Genomic DNA, 26,505 nt, shown 5'->3' with positions numbered 1-26,505 from the left:
ATAGAAGTTACAACTGAAGCACCAAGGTAAGATAGAAGATTTTTTAGTATGAGTTCATGTGCAGAATTTACAAAGGAGTTAGCCAAAATCCCCTTTACACCACTCTTGAAATCTTTCATGCACATCAAAGTTTGTAGCTGGAGGTGCAGGTCAGTAGTAGAACACTTGCCTGGTGTCACAAGGCCCTGGGTTCAATCCTCAGCACTGTGGAGGGGGAAAAAAAACAAGTTTGCTTCTGTGTTGGGATCAGCTTTTATTTCCAAAGCTTTTCTGGGAAAACCATGTTTCCTGTAGATTCTGTTGGGACCTGAGGTCACCATGTATGGTGTGTAAGTTGTATGCCGTCAAGGGTACACACAGGTAACGTTGGAGGAGAAAGGTCAGAATTTATTCCTGACATAGTCCTCATAGGTTTGTTTATTGTTTTTTTCTGGTGGATGGCCATAGAGGGTCTTATTCTCACAAAACCAGTATATCATAGTTTCCCAGTAAGGAGAAAGACAGTACCTAAGCAATGGGCTCCTCTTTCTAATAAACACAAAGCACCAAACGGACAAGCAGTGGCACTGGGTGAGTCTCATATGTGAGAGAATGAGCCAGGGGTTGTCTTGAGTCCCCTTCAACGGGGCTATTGGGAGAGGTGAGTGAGACCTCAGCAAACAAAGCAGACAGGGACCAACAGACTGCAAGAGTCAGCAAATGGAAGAAGCAAGAGCATTCAAGTGGAACAAGGAGCTACAGATGAGAAGAAATTGATGTCCACACATCAAAGAAAGCATCCCAGGAGAGAAAGTTCATTTTAAGCATTGGCCAGCTCCCTACACAAAGAACAGACCTCAAGGAAGAACGTTATTGCTCCTCTCCTGGCCTCTCCTTCCTCTCTCCTGTTTCCATGGCCAAGGTCAATAATGGGGATTGACATAATGGAAAGAGTGATAGAGCACATATGTAATCAGCTACCACGGAGTAGGTGCAATGTCCTAGAGGAATTTTGACTTTCGAACATTTTTTGTATAGCTTCAGACCCCCAGGCTTAAAAAACTTTTGTATGACTCCAAAATCCATTTCACACACTCATAAGAATTATGATTTATAATGTTCCTTCAATACCCAAAATTTGGGTAAATCTTAACTTTTTTTTTTTTTTTTTTTTTTTTTTTTTTTTTTTTTGATGGTTTGGTCTTTACTAGCATTTGGAGAATCATGAAATGGCAATCTACAGCTCTGGAAGGAATATAAAAAACAATTGAACTTGAAGGGAGAAAGAAGACCAAAAGGTAAGTGGAAATAAAGTGAGATAAATACAAACAGACTGAAGAAGACAAAAGGACCAGATTGCCAAGTAGGACAATGTAGCATTTTTAAACTTAATTGGTACCTTGTGATGGAGTCAATAAAAGCAGGACGGCCAACAGGTGGGTTCCAGGCACTGCCTCCAGCAGCTACCTAACGCCCTGTGGTGCTCATATGCAGACGCTATTCGTGAAAGATGGAGGATCAAGCCATCAAGCTAAAAAGTTGGAAGCCATGGGAACTCCCTGGACAGGCCTTGAGAAACACAAGGAGCATAGTGTAGACCCAGGATGGACATTAAATCCAAGATCACAGTAAAACAATGTGCCTAAATTAACAGAAGTCAGAAATTCCTTAGATTCAAACCAGGTCAGAAACCAGGGTATTTGAGAGAAAGAAGGCAACATGAAAACCCAGACAGACAAGCAGTAGTGTTCTCTTCCACAGAAGGCACACTTGTCCACGATGCATGCAAAGATTTTAGAATAGGTACAAGGTCATTTTCATACCCTCTACTTTTGTAGGGTATTTTTGATACCAGTCTTAGAGATCAGGAACAGGTCCTTGTTTCCCAGTGTTGAAGATTAAACACCCAAGAAATGCCGAGGCAGGTGTAGAAAACAAGTTTTATTTAAGAAAGAGACAGAGACAGCAGACTTCTAGGAAGAGAAGGGACCCCAGAGCTGGGAGTCCACAGGAGTGGGTGTGTCTTGCTCTTTTACAGGCCCCAGAACCCCACACCTTCTTTCTTCTCCATGTACTTGGCTTAGGGCAGGAAGGAGCAGGAGCAGAGTGGGGAAGTGTGGGGAAGTGCAATCCGAGGTTAGCTGTTAGCAACCCATTGTCCTTTCCTTGATACCAGTCCTCATCCTCTTGACCCACATCATTCCTTACCTACACTGACTGCCTGACTTTCGCCCCCTCCCTGTTTACTGAGGAATGTGACAGATCCTGACCACTCAGGCCAGGTGGGGCTTTTGGGCAAAGAAAGCATGTGGGGAGTCAGTACAGTGGGCCCATTTTATAGAATTATTCTCTTAACCTTGCATTCCCACCAACCTTATCTATCTGTCTGCTTATACTTTTCCTATAACAGATAATAAGCCTATTAATAATAGCCTGGTAACACATTCCTCTCTCACAGTAATCTTTCTCCTGATTTATAAAGAAATATCTACCTCCTACCCAAATCAAACCTTTACAAGGTTCCAGGACAAGCAGAGTCTATTCAGTAATTCCTTTAATGGAGGCCAAATAGAAGTTTCACATAGATTCTCCACAATTAATCTAATTGAGATGAATTTCCTATAGATTTTTACTTTAAAGTAATTATCAAGTGTTTTTATAGACATGTTATTTTAAGCAGTTAAACACAACCAATAATTATATATGATGGCCAAAGAAATATTGTAACATTAATAACTTTATTGTCACAAACATTATGTGTAATTTATTTTACATTTTACATTTTTGTTGTTGTTGCAGCTTATCAGGGAGAACACATCAAGGTGAGAGAGTGGTTTTAAGGAATTGGTTCAGGGTCTGCAAGTCTGAAATCTATTGAAAGATTTAACTGGGAGGCCATTAGACTGAGGCAACTCCAGCACCCTGTGTTCCTATGTAAACAAACCACGAAATCCAACTTGGTGTGAATCATCTATTCTAGACCAATCAGCAACTTCCAAGAAACCTCCAACAATTTTCCACTGGAATGATTTCTTTACCTTTGTTCTACAACTACCCTATAAAGTTTTATCCTTATGCTCCTTCAGGCGAATCCCCAAAGCTCTTGTAGTCTCAAAATGGCCAGCTCATTAATCACTGTACACTCAAATAAACTCCATAAATTTTAATGTGTTTTAGTTTACCTTTCAACAAATCCACAGGGCTGGCTGGAAACTCATGGGAGTTCATGGTGCAGTCTTGAAAAGAATTTGTTCTTCAAGCAACCTCCTTCAGGTTTTGCTCTTTGAGTCTTCACCCAATTAGATGAATCATTACTCACACGTTAAGAGTAATCTCTTTCACCTAAAGTAAACCAAGAGTAGGTGCTAACCACGTGGACAAAAATGCCTTTAGAGCAACACATCCATTAGATTAAAATAACTACATATGTAACAGGAACTTGGAGAAGTTGCCTTTGCCAAAAGCAGTGACTCTAAGGCCTGCAGATGCCCCATGGATAACCGAAAGCAGGATCAAGCTTGACGTCTCTGCCTTCATTTTGCATCTGTCTTCTTTATTACTTTCAACTTCAGGTCAGGTTCCTATTTAGATCTGCAAATAGACACATTATCATGTAAGGAGTGTTCATCTAAAAACTGATAATACACAGCTTATTTACCCTAAATTTACTAAACCTATCTCTTCCCCCTTCAAGACTGAGAGACTTACAGGGACATTTGAGCATCAGCTTTTACAGTATCCAGTTTCAGACCACTAGAAGTCTTCAGTGGTTGTCCAATATCTTCCAGAAAAATAATCTCATGACCATAATTTGACCAAGACCGATTAACTATGTATCCATCTTGCCCTCTGCCCCCATTCTTCACCTATTGAAACCTAAATCTCCCATCAGTACCCCAAAGACATGGTTGAGATACTAGATTTCACTTTGCCATCCAAAGGTGCTCTTATTGATTAAAGTTCTTTTCCTACTTTTCACTATTACCTTTTCTACTTTTTGGGGGGCAAGTGACTGGACCAGGTTCATTGGGACCTCCAGAGTCAGGCCTTTGGCCTAGGGCTCTGGTAAACATGTACTTCAACCCAGCCAAATTGTCACGGAAAATTAACCATCACAGTGAATGACAATAGAATTGAAAAATTATGTCACCTTAAGATAAAATTTCATAAGGGTAGATGGAGTAAAAATATGATTTCAAGGAATAAGAGAAATAATGCAGAAGATGGCAGCTGAGTAAGATCCTCCAGTGATGGTCTCCCCATAGATACACCAAATTAAACAACTATTTGAGCACCAAACTACTTTCACAAGAGCTAGGGAACCACATGAGAGACCAAAGTACCTGGTCTTAGTAAAATGAGAAAAAATTCATTTAAAGTGTCCGAAAGGAGCTGGAGGTAATTGCACATGCCTATAATCCCAATGATTCAGGAGGCTGAGGCAGGAGGTCTGCAAATTTGAAACCAACTCAGCAATTTAGCAAGTCCCTGTCTCAAAATATATAAATGGCTAAGGATATACCTAAGAGGTAAAAATGCCCCTGGGTTCTATCCTCAGTATCCCACCCCCCCCAAAAAAAAAAAAAGACAGAAAGGAAAGTTTCTCTTGTCACCCCTCCCCAAATTGAAGCAGCATAGAGAAAGATGCCTTCTTCTTGGGGAATAGACAAGGAATTAAGTTCAGGTCTTAGACTTGAAACACAGTACTTTGCCTACTATGGTGAAACCTAATTCTAGGCAGACTCCCAAGATCCCTGCAGCAGACCTGTACCTGTGCACTGAGCTGCTGGAACTGTGTTACCTAGGTGGTCAAAACAACCCTTCCTCCTACCTTGAACAACAGAGGGTGGAGAAAAACTCCAGCAACTGAGGAGCAGAACACAAGAACTAGTGCAGGACTAACTTGGAGTTCAGTGTCAGGCCCCCTGCAGTGAGACCTCCCATCCCCAGCATATTTGGAATAAACCTGGGTTTGGATTGCCCTCTAGTACTGAAACTGTGACAATACACCAACAACTGACTTGTAGCAAACCTGGACTTAATGCACCACCTAGTGCTTCAATCATGGAAGTGACTATAGCCTCAGAAAAAAGTATCTTTTTTTCTGGAATTTCTGGAAAAACAGTCAGATTATAAAAACTGAGATAAACACCTAATCTTTCAATGTGCAGATGTCACTGCACACCAGGAAGCATCAAATGCACTCAGAAAACCATGGCCGCACATAAAGACCAAAACAAAGTGCCCCAAACTGACCAGATAGTAACCAGTAAGGGAAAACTCTCACATGGAAAATTTAAAATAGCTTTTTGTTTGTTTGTTTTGTGGTGCTGGGGATTGAACCCAGGGCCTCATGCATGTTAGGCAAGCACTGCCACTCAGCTACATCCCCAGGCCTTAAACAGCTGTTTTAAAGAAACAGAAATTATTCTCTAAGAGAGAAACTTAACACAGAGAAGGGAGTAATTTTTAAAAATCAAACAGAAATCCTTAAGCTGAAAAAGACACTAAACAAAAAGAATCATTAATTATTATTAACAACTATATGTCAACAAATTTGATAACCTCAAAGAAATGGGACAAATTCCTGGACAATACAAGACTGAATCATGAAGAAACAGAAAACCTGAACACACCAATAATGAGTAACAAGATTGAAACAATAATAAAAAGTCTCTCAGCAAAGAAAATCCCAGGTGGTTTTGCCAAACACCTAAAAAGCAATAATAAAAATTCTTCTTAAACTATTCAAAAAAATTTTTATAGAAGAGGGAATTCTTCCAAACTCTTTCTGTGAGGTCAGCATTACCCTAATACAAAAACCATACAAGGACACACCAAAAAAGAAAAAAAGAAATTATAGACCAATATCCTTGGTGAACATGGATCCAAAAATCCTCAACAAAATACTTTACCAACAGCACAGTAAAAAGATTATTCGCCATGATCAAGGGGGTTCATCCAGGGGATACAAGGATGGTTGACATATGCAAATCAATGAACAAGATATAACACATCAACAGAAAGAAAGACAAAAACCATATGATCATATAAACAGATGCAAAAAAAGTCCTTTGATAAGATTCAACATCACTTTGTGATAAAAACTGAACATTAGGTAAAGAAAGAACTATCTCAACATAATAAATGCCATACATAATAAGTGACAGCCAAAAATACTGATGGGGAAAAGCTGAAGGCTTTCTAAGATATGAAACAAGATAAAAGATGTCCACTTTCATTACTTTTATTGGATATAGTACTAGAAATTCTAAGTAGAGTGATAAAGCAAGAGAAAGAAATAAGAGGCATTCAAATGGGGAGATACAATGGTCACTATTTGAATATGGCATCATCTTATATATAGAAAACCCTAAAGACACCACCAAAAAATAAAATTAGAACTAATAAATGAATTCAGCAAAATAGCAGGATACAAAGTTCACATACAAAAATCAGCAACTTTTTTATATACCAATAATGAATTATTTGAACTACAAGTCAAGAAAGCAATTCCATTGTACAAAAAATAAAATACCTAGAAATAAATTTAACCAGAGTTGAAATATCTCTATAATAAAATAATAAAACATTAATGAAAGGAATTGAGGAGGACTCAAATAAATGGAAAAACATCCCATATTCATGGATTGGAAGAATCAATATTGTTAAAATGTCCACACTATAAAAAGCAGGCTACAAATTCCATGAAATCACTGTAAAATACCAATGACATCCTTCATGGAACTAGAAAAAACAATTCAAAAATTAATATGGAACCACAAAAAATCTCTGAATAGTCAATGTCATCTTGAGCAAAAAGAACAAAGCAAGAGGCATTTCATTATCTGACTTCAATACATACTACAAAGCTAACAAAAACAGCATGGTATTGGCACAAAAACAGACACGTAGAAAAATGTAACAGAATAGAGAGCCTAGAGGTAAACCCACACATCTGGAGACAACTGATTTTTGACAGAGGTGCTAAGAACACACATTGGAGAAAAGCTAAATCTTTTCAACAAATGGTGATTGGAAAATTATATACACATGCAAAAGAATGAAATTAAACTCCTATCTTGCCATATATAAAAATTAACTCAAAATTTATTAAAGACTTAAATGTGAGACAGGAAATGACTAGAAGAAAACATAGGGGGAATGCTTCAGAACATTGGAATAGGAAAGAATTTTTTTGCACAAGACTTCAAAGGCACAAAAACAAAAGCAAAAATAGAACAATGGAATTAAATCAAACTAAAAATCTTCTGCACAGTAAAGGAAATAATCATTGGGTTGAAGAGATAACCTGAAGGATGGGAGATAATATTTGCAACCATACTTCTGACAAGGGATTAGCATCCAGAATTCATAAAGAATTCAATAGCAAAAAAATTTTTTAATGGGCAATAAATCTAAATAGTTCTCAAAAGAACACATGTAGGCGCTGGGGTTGTGGTTTAGTGGTAGAGTGCTTGCCTAGCCTGTGCGAGGCACTGGCTTCGATCCTCAGCACCACATATAAATAAATGAAATAAATGAAGGTTTATCAACATCTAAAAAATATTCTTTAAAAAAAACACATACAGGGGCTGGGGATATAGCTCAATTGGTAGAGTGCTTGCCCTGTAAGCATAAGGCCCTGGGTTCAATCCCCAGCACAGGAAAAACACACACACACACATCCGAATTGCCACAACTATATGAAAAAATGCTCAGTGTCACTAATCATCAGGAAAATACAAATAAACAACAATTACTCACTCTAGCAAGAGTGAATCTTAACAAAAAGACAAAAGGTAACAAGTGTTGATAAGGATGTGGAGAAAAGGGAACACTTCCACACTCTTGGTGGGAATGTAAATTAGCTCCACCATTATGGAAAACAGTATGGGAGGCCCTCAAAAAATTAAAAATAGGCCATGCACGATAAAATACAAAATAGGGCTGGGGATGTGGCTCAGTAGTTGAGTGCCCCTGAGTTCAATCCCTGGTACCCAAAGGGAAAAAAAATTAAAAATAGAACAATCATGTAATTGAGGGATCTCTTGTTTATCCTTTGGTATATTCAAAGGAAATGAAATTAGCATATCAAAGAGATACCTGCACTCTCATGTTTATTGCAGCACTATTCACAAAGCCAAGAGATGAAACAACTCATGAATGGGTAAAGAAAATGCGATTCATATACACAATATAATATTATTCACTAATAAGAAAGTTCATCAACAACATGTGACAACATGTTAATTGAGATCGTTAAATTTAAAAAGCCAGGCACAGAAAGCCCATTGCCACAGACTCTCACTCATCTGTGAAATTCAAAAAAGTTGACCTCATACAAGTTGAGAGAGGAATGGTAATTACCAGAGGCTGGAAAGAGTATGGGGTGATGGGGAAGGGTTGATCGATGGGTACTAAGATACAGTTAAATAGGAGTAAGAAGTTCTAGTGTGCCATTGTACAGGAGGGTGACTATAGATAATAATTATCTGCTGTATAATTCAAAAAGCTAGGAGAAAGGACTTGAATGTCTTCACTAAAAAGACATGACAAATGTTCTAGGAGACAGATGAGCTCAACCTGACGTAAACATGACACAATGTATACATGTATTGAAACATCACAAAATATGCTGTAAGTATTTACAACTTTTATGTTTTTATGTATCAGTTAAAATAAAATTAAAAAAGAAGAAATTATGCAATATTTTTTAATATTGTGAACATTAGGAGTATTTTAAACCACATATTATATCTTTTGTAAAACTCTTGACCTATGACAAAAAAATTAGATGTCACCATAAAACTATGCAAAAGTATATAAACATTGATTATCAAAATTCCTTTAGGGTTTGGGGGCTGGGGTTGTGGCTCAGTGGTAGAGCACTTGCCTAGCATGTATGAGGCACTGGGTTTGATTCTCTCAGCACCACATATGAATAAATAAATAAAATAAAGGTCCATCAACAACTAAAGAAAAATTTTTTTTTAATTTCCTTTAGGGTTTTGGTAAAAAAAAAAAAATGGTTGAGGACAAGCTGTAGTTAGCATAATAGAGTATAGTTAGTTGCTAAACTTGTAGGCTCAGACTTCATTGTACACACAAATTAACTGTGTGAATTTAGGAATATAACTAACATGGAGTTCCTTGGTTTGGGAAATCATTGCTTTTATATATATATATATATATTTTTTTTTTTTTTTTTTTTTTTTTTAGTTGTCATGGACCTTTATTTTATTTATTTATATGTGGTCCCAAGAATCAAACCCAGTGCCTCACACATGCCAGATGAGCGTTCTACAACTGAGCCACAACCCCAGCCCCCATTACTATTGCTTTAATAGTATATGTATAGCACTTACTTGATCAGGTTTGGGAGAAGATTCACTGAGATATTTGCAAAGCACTTAGCATAGTTCCTGACACAGAGTAATTCAATAAATGCTGGCTATTATTATTATGCAGCAGATATCCTTCACAGGACATAAACCAGCAAGATCTACCTGTCATGCAGAAACTCTTGACACTGGGCTTGTCTTGCCAGTTTCACTTTTCTCTGGTCCCTTCTCACAGTCGCCCCTGGGGTATCTAGGTACAAGCTAAGGAACTGGTCCTTAGTCCCATTCTCAGGTCATCATGTAGATCCTCTCCAATTTCCCCCACGGAGTACTCTAGCACTGTGTTATGGTTTAAGTATGAGATGTCCCCCAAAAACTCGTTTGTAAGACAATGTAAAACATTTGGAGGCAAAATGATTATGTTAAAAGAGGGTAACCTAATCAATAGCTTAATCCACTCTTGATAGATTAACTGGGTGGTAACTATAGGTAGGTAGAATGTGGCTAAAGGAAGTAGGTTGGTGGAGCATGCCTTTGGTATATATACTTTGTCCCTGGTGAGCAGAACTCTCTCTGCTTCCTGAGCACTATGTTCTGAGCTGCTTTCCTCCTCCACACCCTTCTGCCTTGATGTTCTGCCTCACCTTAGGAACAGAGCAACAGAGCTAGCCATCGATGGACTGAGACCTCTGACACTGTGAGCCCCAAAGGAACTTCCTCTCCTCCAATAGTTCTTGTCAGGGCTTTTGATCACAGCAATGAAAAAAAAACTGACTAAAATGCACTGGACCCCCAAATGTCTTAAGTACGTGCTGGATAATTTTCTCTTGTACTGGATATAATAACCCCAGACAGGTTGCTCTTACTCCCTAAAATATTTCCAGGGATTACAAGCTCAAAGTGCTGCTGCTAATCTGCTCAATTACTAGCTCACACAGCTTCAAAGCAATTTTTTTCTCCGGCTTATGTGATTTTGTTTGTCTAGAGGAACTGTTCATGCTCCAGGTACCAAGCAGTAAACCATCAGTCTGTTTGAGCTGTAACCCATGCAGATGGGGCATGTTTGCTTTAATGATGCCTCTCGAAGCTTTTACCACTCCTTGAACGTGTGTGTTGCTCTTGTCCTCTCCTGTTATCCACCCAAGTGCAGTTCTGTGAAATACCTGGGGCTGCTTCTCCCTCCCAGGACAAACTATCCTTCTGGAGGATTCCACCTGCAGAAGGCAGAAATTACTGAACTATTCAACAATTTCCTGGAATTTTGCCTATTCACTCTAATGGATAATTTTACTCACATTGAATTATTTCTTCAAATGTAAGCCTTTGCATTTTTGTTTCAAGTGGAGCCTAAGAAATAGACCTCTTCGAAGAGAGAAAACACAAAATATTATATTAACCCTTTGACATAACTGGTTTTAAAATTTGATCAAAGATTTAATTTGAACTTCACAAGGCTGGATTTTCTAGAACAACCTTGCCCCCTTCCTAACTTAAATTTAAAAATTAAGTTATTTTTTAAAAAATCATTTATGTAATAAGGCACTTTGAAGACACTTCAGAGAAATGGAACAAAGGGAGAAAAATACCACATTTTCATCACCCAAAGACAACCATTGTTAACATTTTTTAGATCTTTTCTCTGAGCCAAAGAAAGAAATGGAAAAAAGAAAAAAAAAAAAAAATCTACTTCTCTTCCAACACACACACACACACACACACACACACACACAATCACACACCACACTAAAAATACAGGAGAGGAAAAGCAGATTCAAATGTGATTTCCTGCCTTTACCTCTTTTGCAGACATGTGCTAATTACCCACCAGCCCTCATTTCCTTAGGTTACCAAAGAAAACAAGAGCCTTTGAGTGGGCTGGTTGGTCTTACCTGCCCCTCTGGTAATGAAATTTCCAATCCTGTGTTGCTTTTGCAGAGGAGGCAGGTCTCCTACTGTTTCTGTCCTTTAGATGGCAGCATGATCTCTAATACTTTAGTGCATTTTTTCCCAAGTTATGCAATTCACATTCGAAAAAAGATTTCAAAAGGAAAAAAAAAAAAAGTTAAGTTTGAATTATCTGAGAGAGTATGCCAAGGAGTTGGAGAGGCTAGGAGGAGATGGAAGGGTTGGTAAAGGTGAAGGTGTAGAAAATGAAGAAGCCAGAGGCTGTGTGTGGAATCTAAACCTTTCCAGCTACCATATCTATGCCAAAGACAGCACATGCACGCTGTCATGGTCAAATCCCATTCACCATTACTTGCAAGATAAACACAAACAAATGTGTTCATTCATTCATTGACTCATTTATTCAATACATATTCATAGACATCCCACTGTGTGTCACACATGGTAGGCTAGTAGCAGTACTAGACAGTTGTTCTGCCTGGTAGTCAGGCAGTAAACATGTTGCTGAATCAAATCACCCAGGGAGCACCCTAGATCTCCAAAAGAGAGATCCAGGGTCTGAGCCCTGGGTCACTGGCAGTTAGAGCAGTCAACAACAACAACAAAAGACCAAGAAGAAGGGTCCTGAAAAGTAGGGTGAAGACCAAACTGTTAGGTGTTCCAGAGTTGGAATGTCAATGGCAAGGAGGTGATCAAGTTTGTCAAAGGCATCTGAGGGTTCAAACCCGTGAGTACTAAGAGCTGGCACTGGAGTTAGCAAAATGAAAACCACAGCAGATGTTGTTAAGGGCACTCTCAGCAGAGTATGAGAAAAGAAGCTGACTAGAGGCCACAAGGTGAGGGCCATGATCAGGGAAGTCCTGCCGAGGAGTTTCCTGTAAAGAGGAACCTGAGAACTGAAGTAAAATCTAGAGGGGGACAGAGATTCTAGAAAGCACTTTTACCAATGGGAGCGGCTTCGGCACCTATGTGCTGACAGAAACAATCCAGGAGAGAGGGAGGAACAATAATGAGGGAGAAAGGAGAGGGAGAAACAATAATTGCAGGAATAGAACCAGAAGCAGAGGATTCGTGCTGTGGTGGGAGGCGAGCTCATTCTCTTCTAACTGCTCCATTTTCTCAGTGGCATAAGGTGTGAGGGTCATCAGCCAAGAGCGAACAAGGGGAGGAGGTGCTGAAGGTTTCATGAGAGAGGAGAAGTAGTGAATATTCCTCTTTGGAAGCAGGAAGGCAGGGTTCCGGGAAGCCCCACAGGCTCACTGAGGTTTGAGACCACAACCTGGGAGCAAGACCTGTCAGCATAGGTTTGTTTTCTTCACCTAGGCTCGCACTGACACTCACGAGAAAGATGGATCAAGGGCACTCCCGGCTTCTCCCCAGGTCTCTCTGGTCACTGCTCCAGCTTCTTCAGTGCCTCAACTTTCTCCACTCACATTGGGGCCGAAAGGCAGTACTGAAAGCTCTTTCTCTGTCACCTCCTCCTGTGTGGCTGCAGAGTCCCACGTGGAGAGTTCCTCCCCTCCAGAGCTGCTGCTCTCTTCTCTCCACCCAGAATCGGGTCTCAGCCTTCTCTCCAGACTGAAATGTCACACGTCCCACTGCCCCTGACACTCAGCCAGCACCTCAGTGAATTACCTGGCACAGTGGCCATGCAGCCCCCAAATCCTGCTCTTCACATGATGTTCTCTATTGTTGGATATCATCCACCCAATCTCCAAGACAAGAGGTCTTAGGATTATCTTCAATGATTTTCTCTTTTTAGGTTCCTTTGCATTCCTATATCCAAGCAGTTGCCAAGAATTTTATAACAATTGGACCCCCATACTGTAGTTCGAATTTAACTTTAGATTTGCTATCTCTGGAAGGATATTGTCCAAATTATATTAAATTGCATGCACGTGGGAATATGTGTCAACAAATCCCACCATTATGTGCAACTGTATTGCACCAATAAAAATGTGGAAATTAAATTTAAAAGGAGGTATGGGGAGAAAATGTTTAAAAATAAAAGAATCACTATCTTTGTTTATGCTATCATTTCTCCTTAACTTTTTCCTATACTAAGGTTTTCTTTAAGAAGGGTCTGATGTTAGTCCTTGCTGAAAAAATTTGTTTTTTAATACAGCTTAAACTCCTTAGCCAAAATTTGCCTTCTTCCTGAAATTAGTACAGCTGATTTTTTTCCAGTTCTTGCCTCCCCTTCCTTCCTTCCATAGTCATGCATGATCCCAAAGTGAGCAGTGTTCCTCCTACTCCTCCACCATTGCGGTCAGCCTATCACTCACCAACGTCCACAGGAGCATCCACATTCCCCAGACCCCTCCGCAGTAAGTGACTGGTTCTGTCCATGAAAAGCATCACTTCTAGACTGAGATGGTTGAGAAGTAAGTACCTCTTCCACCTCTCTCCTGGCCTTCCGGTTATCTTGGAGAACCAATGTTCTAGCTACAAAATGCCTGACCCAGATCAGACTTTATGTAAGTGGAAAACAGATGCATATTGTTAAGCCAATGGGATTTGGGATTTGCTTAAAGAAGCAGCTAGCATTTGTCATCCCAAATGCTCTATTCTTGTGCTTTTGTTTATACAGATGTCATTGCTAAAATGGCTCTTCCTATTCCCATCCATGATGTCTAGTTATTGAAATCCTCTCATTCTTAAAAGCACTACTTCCCAAACACTGGTATATAGATTGGCAGGTTCATACTGAAACTGTACCTAAGTCAAGGGGGAAAAAAGAGAAAGGTAATGCTGTGAAATTTCATAAAAGCAAATGTATTGAACTTAAAGCACTGGCCTAAGGATGATATACATTCAAGAGTTTTCTTTTATAAAATAGTGGTGATATTAGACAGCAGGAGGGATTTTCCCCACCATTATTTGGAAAATAAAGTTTGGCATCTGTATGTTGTTTCCAAACGTGCTTTCTATTATTTATCACTTTGTATTCCCAAGCTTGGCAGCAAATGCTTTAAAGCCTAGCGTTTAGTCAGGAAGATGTCCATTATCCTACCAGGTCAAAGAGATCTCTGATGTCTTTTATTTTGCTTGAAGCCCATGGTAGGGATATCTCACCTGAGAAAGAAAGTTCCTTCAGGCAAGTGATGCTTTTTATTCACCTTCTTATTACCCACACAAAAAGCTCAGAAAAATCTCTTATACAAATGAGAAAATCAAGCTCCAGGAAAAAAATAAATAACTAGGAAATCATCATTTACAACATTTGATGAGCAGTGCCAGGCACTGTTCTATGCATTTCACATAAATTTCCTCATTTCACTCTTACAACAAACCCCTCAGGTAGGTGACCATTCCCACACCTATTTTGTAGAAAAATTGTGACCTGTCTGTGTTAGTTTTCAATCACAATAACAATATCATATTTGTTATAAAAAATAGTCATATTTGTTATAGTGAGATGATCAACTTACAAATTGAAGAAGATTTATTTTGGCTCACCATTAGAAGTTCCAGTCCATGACTGGTTAACCCTGTTGCTTTGGCAGAGGCAGCATATAATGGCAAGGAGTGGGTGATGGAGCAAAACCACTGACCTCATATCAGGAAAGGAAAGAGAGAAGGGAAGAGGAAGGAACTAGGGTCAAACTGTGCCCTTTAATGGCATGACCCCAATGACCTGAAGACCTCCCAACAGGCCCCACTTCTTTTTTTTTTTTTTTTTTTTTTTTGTGGTGCTGGGGATCAAACCCAGGGCCTTGTGTTTGCAAGGCAAGCACTCTACCAACTGAGCTATCTCCCCAGCCCGGCCCCACTTCTTAACGATTCTAGCTCCTTCCCAATAGTGCTTCCCTAAGACCAAGCCTTTACCCATGGACCTTTGGGGGCCATTCTAGATACAAATGGTAGCACTGCCTGAGGATCTAGAAAGTAGTCAATTTAAGGTTGAAATCCCAGTGGCCTGACTCCAGAGACCATGCATTTAACCACTACACTGTAGGTAAAATGGGTTTGTGACTTTTAAAGTCTCCAGGTTCCTAGCTGGTCTTGTTTTCTAGTAGGCCCTCATTGGAAAATCATTTTTTTTAATGTATTTACAATTGCAAGTAAGTTTATCAGAGAATTCAACCCCTTTTGCAAAGTCTGATTGGTATTTCAAAACAATTCTCTCAGATGTCCCTTTCCACTTTGATTTTCTGTGTACATCTGTTTGGCTTTAGGGTCTTCCTATTTCTGTGTGAATTTCTTTCCTGCCTGTCCCCCAGAAAGAAAGTAAATTAAATTAAGTCATTGAACATTGTTCAGGCAACTGTGACAGAAACTCAATAAGGTGGGAAATAAACCAATAACATCAAGCTTCCTTTCGTTAAGATTTTAATACCTATTTGGTCAGGCTTAAATAAAGCTGGATTCATCTGAGAGCCCTAGGATTTTAAATTCAGTGAGTGCCCTACAGGTCAAATCCTTTGGATGCAGGTGTGCCATTTCACACTTAAAAGTCTAAAGAGAATTTTGAACCTCAAACATTAGGAAAATATTAATACTACAAAAATATTAAGATCAGAGCGGCCCCTGTGTCAAGGAAACCCAGGTGATTTAATTTTAAGTTGGTTTCATATTTTATTTGCTTAAGGAACCCCACCTACAATCACAACTTAACTATTGAACAGCCATAATAGTATGACAGAATTTCCCCAAATTTTTATCACAGAGGCCAATATGTATTCTATTTTATTAGAAAAAAAAAATTAGCAAATGTTTGTAGCAGGATAAAAGTTACCTAAATTTCACATTTTCTCAATGTCAATGCGGTAAATATCCCCATTGTCACCTCAGTGACTATCCCAAGGTGAAGCCTCTTCTGCACCAGAGAAAACACCCCTATCTCTCCCACAGACTCCTGCTAAAGAGCCCGATTGCCTCCTCCTCCTCCTTAAAGTCCTTCTTCTAAGGCCCATCTGCAGCACCAGCGACTCATCCTGGGGCACCCAAAGGTGCCTGGAAACTTTCCCCATTCTCAGGCCAGAGTACAACCCGGACAGTATGAGCCTCTGATTTTAACACTAAGGCAAATCTCTGTCCTTGAGACTTTTTAACCCCTGTTCAGGTTCTAGCTGCCCCTGAGCAGCAGAGAGTCACATGTGTCCTAACAGTAGCACACATCACTTCTTTGAAAGATCTCCTCTGCCTCCAGCTGCAGAAGAACCTAAAGCATTCACAAAGTGCTGAAGCGATGACAGACCTCACCACAAACCAAGCAGCCTTCCTGCCGCTCAGAGGGATTGTCAAATATCCTGCTCTAAGAAGTGTATTCTTGTACTGACCAAGGAGATGGGGTGCCACATATTTTTACAGAAATATGTGATATTATACTATATTGTGATATCATATTGCCATAAGAAGGTTTTCTTCTACCAACATATATTTGTGTTTGTTACTATTTTTAAAATGTCTTTGTTTTGATAAAAGACAACTAGCTGAACATGTAAATAAATGTAGCAACACCTAGAAATACAAGGTAAAGTGCCTGGAAATGCACACGCAACAGTATTCCACACAAATACAGAGTTACCTACAAAGAATTAGCAAATGTTCATAGCAGGACAAGAGTTACCTAAATTACACATTTTCTCAATGTCAATGTAGTAAATATCCCCATTCCCCCATGTCCCATCAGGGGGATAAGATGTCATTTTTCAAGTCCTCAGTTAACAGTCACAAAATTTCACTCCATATTAAGTTTAAAAGAAAACATTAACTGTGACATTCAAAGTATGATCCAAGGCAGATTTGTTGATAATAATGTGAGAAAGTAGAAATTAATAATTAAATTATAAACAACAAAAAAAGATTTGTCAACTTAAAAGCAGTCATCCAAATAACTTTTATGTGATGATTAATCTTTTGAAATGTAATTTTACAAATGATTTTTTGTATGTATTTTTGAGGTCAAGGTCTACACTTTTTACCCCCTGCCTCTTTTTTTTTTTTTTCTGCAGTGATGGGGATTGAACCCCAGGCCTTGCACATGCTAGGCAAGTACTCTACTACTGAGCCACATCCCCAGTACTAAGGTCTACATTTCTGATGTAAACTTAGTTGTAGGTGGACACAATATCTTTGTTTTATTTTTATGTAGTGCTGTGGATCAAACCCAGGGCCTCACATGTGCTAGGAGAGCGTTGTACCACTGAGCCACAACCCCGTCCCCTGATGTAAACTTTTGAGGCCAACATTATACACTATTTACAAAGAACTGACATAGTAAAAGAGGAAAATATAAATTCACTTCTAACTGATGAAGTTTGGAGAATGCTACCTCAAAATATGACACCTTAGCATACAGAGTATTTGAAGCTGAAGGAAACTGGGGAGAATTAACAAAAAAATAGAAAAGTCTCTCTGACCTTCTCCTACCACCCCTCTTCAAGGACCCTCATGTGACCCTCATGCCCAGAGGGAAAGAATCTTAAACAAGAGTCCAAGAAGAATCTGAACCAATATGCTTTGCTAACTGCCCCCCGTTCGTTGCTGTCAGATCACCCTTTCCATCCAATCACAATTCTACACAATTCTCTACAACTGTCCACTCTTCCTCAAACCTAAGCATAAAAACATGGTTTTCCTTGGTTCTTTGCTCTTGGAAACGTTTCTAAAGGATCCTATGCCACAAAAACAAATGTTAAGTGAACTTATCATTATTTTCTCATGTTGATATGTCCTTTGTTACAGTCTGTGAGCCACGAACCTTGTCCTGGGTGAGAAACAGAGGGTACTTTCCTCTACATACCCTTCAAGGTCCATGGTTGGGACTGTAACAAAAATTAACAAGCGTAAAGCATGCAAATTTACTCAATAAAGGTCTACATGTCATGGGAACCTTCCTAAGCAACTCAAGACTGAAGAAACCATGAAACCTAGGTGGTTTTTATGGTAGGTTTGGTGAAGAATGGAGGCTTGACTGAATATGATAGGGAAAGGGTGAAAGTAAACCAGAACCTGGCAAGGCCTGTTGATATGGTTTCCTCCCTGTGCCTTCAGCGATAAGGACACTCCTTTCCTCCAGTTACAGGGACGGCACCTCTACATGAAAGTCCTACAACCTGCTTCAGGGGAAGGCCAGAAATTCCTTTCTAGGCTTTATAAGCTGCTCATGGGGAGTGGGTGTGGGGAGACCAGAGAGACCATCCTTGCTTCTACCATTTTCTCCAGTCCTTTCATCTTAAAATATTCAATATGCCAAGGTGTCATTTTATGGGGTAAGGTGTCCTGAACCCCATCACCACCATAGCTGACTGTCCACCTCTCCATAGGTTGGTTTTTTCCTGCTAATTTTAGTTTGGTTGCCACAGAAATCTTAAATTTCTGACCCTTTAGAAAAACCTGTGGGAGACGTATTAATGTAGCATCTAGGACACATTCAAGATGAGACTAAAATATAACCTCAGACCCTGTGGCAAATTCTTTTACAAGAACTTAGAGAAGTGTGTGTTTCAAGCGTGTGTTTAAAAGATGATGAATTCGCAAGTCGGGTAACTTTATACTAACTCAAACCATTTCTCCCAAATGTCATTTAAGATCAAGAAAATTGCAGATTTGCCTCTAACTTATATTAATTTCCCTAAAGCACACACTTTTAAGAGCAAAGAATCTCATTTAGGCTGTTAATTACATATGTCCCCCAAAAGGATGAAGCAAGACTATGAAGTGATTGTTCTAAATATACCTTCCCTTGTACCTCCCAACACCTAAAATATTTTAGTATTTGTAAACAATGCATCTACATAAAATTAACTAAAAATACACAAGTATTCCTTTTTCTTATTCTAACCAGGGCTCCAGAATTAAAAATAAGATCCTCACAGGAACCACGACACACTGAAAAAAAAGAGAAGAAAACTACATGATTTAAGGGTCAAATAAAATTATTACATGGTCACTTTAAAATCCAGGCATTTTCAATAGGCTGAGAGATTATTTTCTATAAAAAGAAACATATGTTATCCATACAAGCCTTTTCATTAAACCCCAAAGTCCCATCTATTTCATGGTAAAATAAAAATTCTACATATGGAAAGAAGGTTTAAAGCCACTGAACTTGAAATTCAATGTATGTGCACACAGACATATGCACATAATTTCCTGGGTGTATAACTATCAGCGTCACATAAAATGCCTTGGTGGGTCTTGTCCTATTTTGCTTTTTCAGTGTTAAATGATACGGAGTTTCAGAGGAGCAGTTTCAAGCCTGGGTTTACACTTTAACAGGATTTCTTCTTTTTTTCTGGCCACACACAGTAGGAAGAAATTTAATTTGGCCCTAAGAGTGGAGGCATGAGGCTCTAGTGGTTTTATTTACCTCTCAAATAAACTGCGCCACCAAAAATTTCATCATCTGTCCATCATTCTATAGAAAGGAATTCAGCTTCCTTCAGATTACGTGGCAGAAGGGAAAACCCCACAGGACTTGAAATCAAGCAGCCTCACCACTAGGCAAGCAGTTCTGTGATGGGGCTCCCAACAACACTGGTACCTCATCTGTATTAAATGGGACAAAAAATTCCTTCCCTGTCTACCCTGGGAGAAGAAATGAGAAAATGAATGTTCAGCACTTAGGGAGCCCAGAATCTCTGCTAGGCACTGAGGAAGCAATGATGGATAAGAGAGGCCCCGCCTTGCCCATTGTAAAGAACTTCCTAAATTGCAAAGAACCACATGAATGAACGGAACCTCATACACCAAATACACAGAAGTAAAGCAAACAGGCCAACGACCACACACAGCTGCCACTCAGCTTCCTTTTTCCACTACAACCCCTCTTCCTCATGCATGTCCCCCAATTCTGGATCATTGAAAAGTGAATCTCATTTGTTTCACAACAATATCTCAGCATAATTTTCCATAATATATCTGTATCTATCTTTAAATGACAAAGGTTGTTTCTTTTTTCAAAGTAAAAATTTTCTTTATTAAAGATCGTTTACTTCATTGTAATTGGTATGAATACTAGTAACAAAATAAGGAAGGAAGATCACTTAGGGACTAAAAGAAATAGTTAAAAACATTTTATCCATATCCTGTTTTTAACATGTTTGCAACATAAAGCATCCCCAGCTCTCTTTCCCTGGTCCCTTGATTCTATTTAACAGTTGTTCCAGAACATTTTATAGCCATTCAATGGTTCCCATTGATTTCTCTGACTGAGGTAAGAAAATATGATCACAAAATGTTCTCCTGCCATTAGAATATTGAGGAGAAAGTACCATAACATTCTTTTTGTTTTGTTTCATTTGTTTTTAAATTGTTTTTTTTTATTTGTTCTTTTTAGTTATATATGACAGTAGAGTATATACAAAGGCTGTTTTTAAAAAGAACAAAATCACAATTACATTAGCATACCTAAATCTCTTCAAAATTACAAAACATCCAATGCTTCCTCTCTTTTCTACATTTTTTTTTTTTTTAAACACTGGCCAGGCTGGTCTCCAGCTCCCAGATTCCAACAGCTAGGACTACCAACATGCTCTTCCATACCCAGCTCTTTCTTTATTCTCCATTTCCTTATTTACAATGTATTTTGCTCACTTATTCATTGTCTCTCTCACCTACTAAAACACAAAATATTTCCCTGCCTTGTGTTTTGTCCACTACTATATCCCCAGTACCTATAATTGTATGAAAACTTTGAAAGCACTCAACACTCTATTTCTGAATAAATGAATCCTTACAAGTCAAAGGAACAGATTAGATCCATATGATGAAGTTATGGCAAGAATCTGCCAGGCCACAAATGTCACTTTTTTCTCAACCAAGCTTCTAATCAGAGTAAGATAGTTCAAATTTTCTCTTTCCAAGAAAAATTGAAGTCTTGAATTCCGTGTAATTGCTTAAAACTGTGTCAAGTAACAAGATTGAAATTTTAAAATGAGCCCCCAAGAAAGTAGGGGAACATAATAATTATTATTAACACCTTGACAAAAAGTCATTTTATTTCCATACAGAAGTTGTTAGTCCCTGGGAACGTGGAGGAACAGAACATGATCCCCACAACCTGAATTTGTGCTTCCTGTTTATTAATAGTCTAGAAACCAGCACATGCTAACAGAATAATTTTCTGTTTCTAACTTGCATTACTCTAACAATAAAGGTAGCACAGAAAGAGCCCTAAGCACTAGGTATTCTTCTACGTGTTTTCCCCACATTAATTAATCTTCATAGTGACTCTATAATGTAGGAACAATTATTATGGTTTATAGCTATCACTGAATGAGGCACAGAGAGACGACCATGCAGCAGAGCAACCCAGAGGACATTCTCTAGACACCAACACCCCCAGCTGGAGAGTGCTCAGAACTTGAAGCTAGGTTGTCTGGGTTCAGTGTTTGCACTTCTGCATGATCCCAGAAATATCACACATCTGCATTCTCTTGAAGAAACCAGCAGTGTGACAGCTAAAGCAAACCTTGGGAATTAATCCCACCTAGACTGGTAACCAGCTCGACCACGTACTAACTACATGACCTTCAGCAAATTAACTAGGCTCCCTGAGATTCCATTTCTTTGTTACAAAATAGGAATTATAATATCCCATTCCTGATAGAATTATTAAAAGGAACAGTTAAAGAATCGTGTAAAGCATTTACCACTTTTGACATTTGGCAGTGATCAACACAGTGCAGTGATCAGGAGTAGTCTGTGGGGTGAGACCGCCCTGCATGAGGCCCAGCTCTGCCATTCCACTCTGTGATCTTGGGTAAGCTAGCTCACTCTCTGTACCTCTATTTCCTCAGCTATAAGATGGAAGAACTAATAACACCAACCTCATAGAGTTATGACCACTTAGAGTATTACTCCCTGTAACATGCTTTAGAACAGCACCTAACATTGTAAATTCTCAATGTGTTAATTATTTTAATTGCTGATGCCATTTCTCCCCTACCTCAACAAAGATCCATGCCAGCTTTTCACACACCCAGATTATATTATACTTAATGTAACATTGAAATCAACATTTCTGTAAAGATCCATAAGTAGCAATTGTTTAAAAAAAATTAAAAATAAAAACCACTTCAAAGAAAATCCCCAGTGGCCATATCCAAATTTTACAAATTCAAAGCCTCAGAACTGGCTTCCAAACTCCTGTCCCCTCTGCTCCTCCCCACATCAAGAATATAAAAGGATTGGGGGTGGGGGACAGCAAATCCATGAGATTTATTTGGAGCCCTATCCACCCTGTGAAGTGCTCCCTCACCAAGGGGGAGGGCTCCAAGGGCCCATTCGGGTGACCTGAAATGTCCTGTGAGCCATCTGTGCTCCATCTTGCCTGAGGGACTCAAGCAGCCCGTGGTAGAAGGACGGTGGCTACACTCGGCTGCAAGGAGCCTGCCCACCCAGGGTCCATCAGAATGAGGATGTGTGAGGTGTTCCCAGGATCCCTGGGTCCAAGAGCCAGAGAGGATGACCTGGGAGAGGACAAGGCTTCCCACAGGGAGAGTCTGTGAGGAATGGGGCTCCACAAGCACCAGAGGCAGAGGGACAAGGGACATCATTGCACCAGAGTAGGGCACCATCCACCTCAAGGAAGCAGCAAGGGGCCTTGCCAGGAATCACAAAAGTGACTCACAGAAGTCCCTCTAGGAAGAGAGCCAGCCCTAGGTGTCTGTCAGGCCTGCGGAGATTGAAGTCATCGGGTCACGGAAAGTCCTCACCTTCTCTACGGGGCTAAAAACCTCATGGGGCACAGGCATCCATAGACAATCCTGCCCTGGACAGACCACTGGCCGCTCAGCTGCGTGGGGTTGGAGCTCACAGGACGCCTGGCTCACAGTGAAGGAGGACTCATCCATGAATGAAAACTGGAGGGGAAATTAATAGGTTACCAAATTGAGTGGTGGGTGTGTGTGACCAAAAACCAGATGGTCATTCACTAGAGTAAACCAAAACCCAGACCTGTGAGGCTTTTCATCCCAAGGCAGGGGGCTCCATCCCACTGAATAAGTTAATTTGTGTTTTATTGACATTTTACTTATCGATATACTAACTGTCTATAAGAAGACTTTGCCTCCTGCATACCAGCTCCACAGTCTTCAGGGTTAGGAATGTCCCCATAGCCCTCTCCCTACCTCCATGCTCTCAACCTCCCTGTGACATCTGACCCCAGCAGGTCCTAGACTTACTCACCCCACCTCCACCATAAACTTCTAGCCACCCAAACCTCCCCACTGTTCCCAGCACAGGTCACAGGTTCAGCAGACGTCCGTCCCTCTGGCTACCATGTCCTTTTCCCTCTTACACCCCTGGTCAGGAATGGCCTTCCCTGAGCTGGGGTTGTGGCTCAGTGGTAGAGAACTTGCCTCGCATGTGTGAGGCCCTGGGTTTGATTCTCAGCACCGCGTATAAATAAACGAATAAAATGAAAAGGTCCATCAACATCTAAAAACATTATATATTCAAAAAAAAAAAAGAATGGTCTCATCCTAAGGGACACTTTTCCAGTCTTCTTCAGAGAAGCTAGCCCCCGCCTCTCCTGTCTTCCTGTGGCATCCTTAGGTGTGTCCCTTATCATGATTTTTACAGGTGGTGTGGCCACTTCTCTGGACTAAAGGCTTCATAAGGGCAAGGTCTCATTCCTCCAGATAGAATCAGTCACTGGCACCAAAAAGACACAGCATTTATTGCATTCTATTTTTTTTAACCAGTGATCTTTTTTAAATTTTTTATTTATTTTAATTAGTTATACATGATAATAGACTGCTTTGATACATCATATATAATAGAGTATAATTTCTCATTCTTCTGGTTGTACATGATATAGAATCCCACCAGTCCTATAGTTATATCTATACATAGGGTAATAATGTCCGATTCATTCTCCTATCCTTCCTACCCCCATATCCTCTCCCCTCCCTTCACTCCCCTTTACCTAATCTAAAGTAATTCTATTCTTCCCTAGTCACCCATCCACTTAATGTGAATTAGCTTCTTCTGCATATCAGAGAAAACATCCAGCCTTTGGTTTTTTGGGATTGGCTTATTTCACTTAGCATGATAGTCTCCAGTTCCATCCATTTATTTGCAAATGCCATAATTTCATTCTTCTTTAAGTCTGAGTAATAGTCCATCGTGTATGTGTGTGTGCGTGTATGTGTGTGTGTATACATTTTCTTTATCCATTCATCGGTTGAAGGGCATCTAGTTTGGTTCCATAGTTTAGTTGTTGTGAGTTGAGCTGCTATAAACATTGATGTGGCTGTGTCACATGCTGATTTTAAGTCCTTTGGGTATAAACCAAGGAGTGGGATAGCTGGGTCAAATGGTGGTTCCATTCCAAGTTTTCTGAATAATCTCCATACCACTTTCCATAATGGTTGTACCAATTTGCATTCCCACCAGCGACATGTGAGTGAACATTTTTCCCCACATCCTTGCCAACATTTATTGTTGTTTGTATTCTTGATAATTGCCTGAATTCTTTTTTAGAATTGCATTTTGGTTTTCTTTGTAAGGTTTAACTTATTTTCATTATCTTTCTGCCAATTTTCCACCTTTAAAATTTTGCATTTGCTATAAGTCAATATTTCCAAACACAAATGCCTAATAGTTGATTTCTGGATGGAAGATAAAATATCCCCAAAATGAAGGTATCTGAGAAGATAAGTGTCGATGGGCAGCAGGGGACGGAGGTGGCCACTGCAGAGCCCGTGCCAGCAGGAGCTCCACTGCCTTTGCCTTTGGACAGCAGCACCTGCCTTCCCTCCCACTCAGATCCTCGTCCACAGCAACAAAGGAGATTGCCGGGAGACACAGACGTTTTTTCGCTGGCTTCTGCTGGAGCTCCCTGCACAGGCTGCCCTTTCATCTGCCTTCAGAGCATTTTCTTGTCTGGCCTTAAAAACCCCTGGAGAAACTTCATAAGATTCAACAGACTGGGGCAAGGTTGGCACATTCCAAACTGATTGAAGGAACAGAACAGATGATGTGCACATTTTTTCGAGACTCCACGTACTTTTTCTCTGCCTAAGAGGTTACCAGTGAGGGGAAAATGGGTTCTTCCTAAAAGGGGAGGATTTCAATAAAGTTAATAATCCTGATAATCAACTGACTACCACCAAGAAACTGTTACCCACATGATACTTACCCTCATTTTGTCATTGCTAGCAAAAATAATAACCACTGATAATTGTATTGGGAAAATAAATATTATTTCAAGAGAATACTCAATACAACTAAGCAGTTCCCCTACACTGAGCATGACATAACATTGTATGTTTTCAATCTGGTTCTATGAATTCCATATGAGACAAATTCTCTCTGCTGCTTGTATAAGCAACTAGGTTCACTTCTTTCCCATCTCCATTTTCTCATCATGTAAGTGGTGTCTGACTGGGCGCTGATGGCACCACCAGCAGGAACTTGGGGTTGAGAAAGGGACAGCAGGTCAGACATGGAGGAAGGGGATTAGGCAGCGACAGACATAGTTGGTTGTTCACCTTACAGAGGATGCTCGGTAAATGTTTTCTGAACCTATGTGCTGCCTACAGATTTAACGATATGGTAGTGGGTGATCTTAAGTATTACAGAGCACCAAAGCCCAGGAGTTTTGATTTCAGATACATCAAAACACTGCACAAATGACTGTGATGGGAAGATCCCTCCATTACTCAGACACCATTATTTGGCCCACAGACTACTCCCAAAGTCCCATGCAAAGGCTTTGGATGCTAGCAGTCATTTACGCATCCCTGATTTTATAGTAAAACTCCTACAAGTTGCAGCACGAATGAATGGCGCAAGCCCTCTGCCAGTTATCAGATGCAAACACTACTACCGCCTTCCTGCTTAAACCAGTGTTCAGAGGTATTTTTTTCTTCCCTGCACTACCCAAAGCTGAACAGAGCTGCAGGAAGGAAGGAGAGAGCAGACTCCCAGGCTGACACAGTTACCTGTTTTCCAAGGAGGAGAGCAGAGAGAGGAGCGGCATCCACAAAGCAGCAGGCTGCTGGTAAAGAGGGGTATGTGTGAAGGTGTTATCCTGATGTCCTGTACCAGGACTGTGGCGATACATCACTACTGAACGCAGCTGAGGACTCTCACTCAAAGTTCCACCCTCCTCTCCAGACAGGTTCACCCAGCATGCCCTAAATACAGCTCCCTTAAAATCTCCAGGGGCCGGAAGAACAAAATTACAGTGAACCTAATGACCCAAATTTCCCTTCTTTCCATAAAGGGCACAAAATATAGCACTGAAGTCACTAATTCAGAACAGTGGACAAGGACACCAGCTTTGTGTCACCTCCAGTGAAAACATCCTTGACAAGTT

The 26,505-nt window shown here is 39.9% G+C and overlaps 1 pseudogene; it reads right to left on the bottom strand.

The window, feature by feature from the left end:
* LOC124982823 (60S ribosomal protein L6-like) overlaps positions 1–23,314 on the bottom strand; it is a 30,532-nt pseudogene extending 7,218 nt beyond the window's left edge.
* Positions 23,315–26,505: the final 3,191 nt, after the last annotated feature.

The sequence above is a fragment of the Sciurus carolinensis genome, chromosome 4 (assembly GCF_902686445.1).
Source record: "Sciurus carolinensis chromosome 4, mSciCar1.2, whole genome shotgun sequence".
NCBI classification, from domain to species: Eukaryota; Metazoa; Chordata; class Mammalia; order Rodentia; family Sciuridae; genus Sciurus; species Sciurus carolinensis.
The sequence above is the reverse complement of the archived record's forward strand: the minus strand, read 5'-3'. Positions and strand labels throughout refer to the sequence as shown.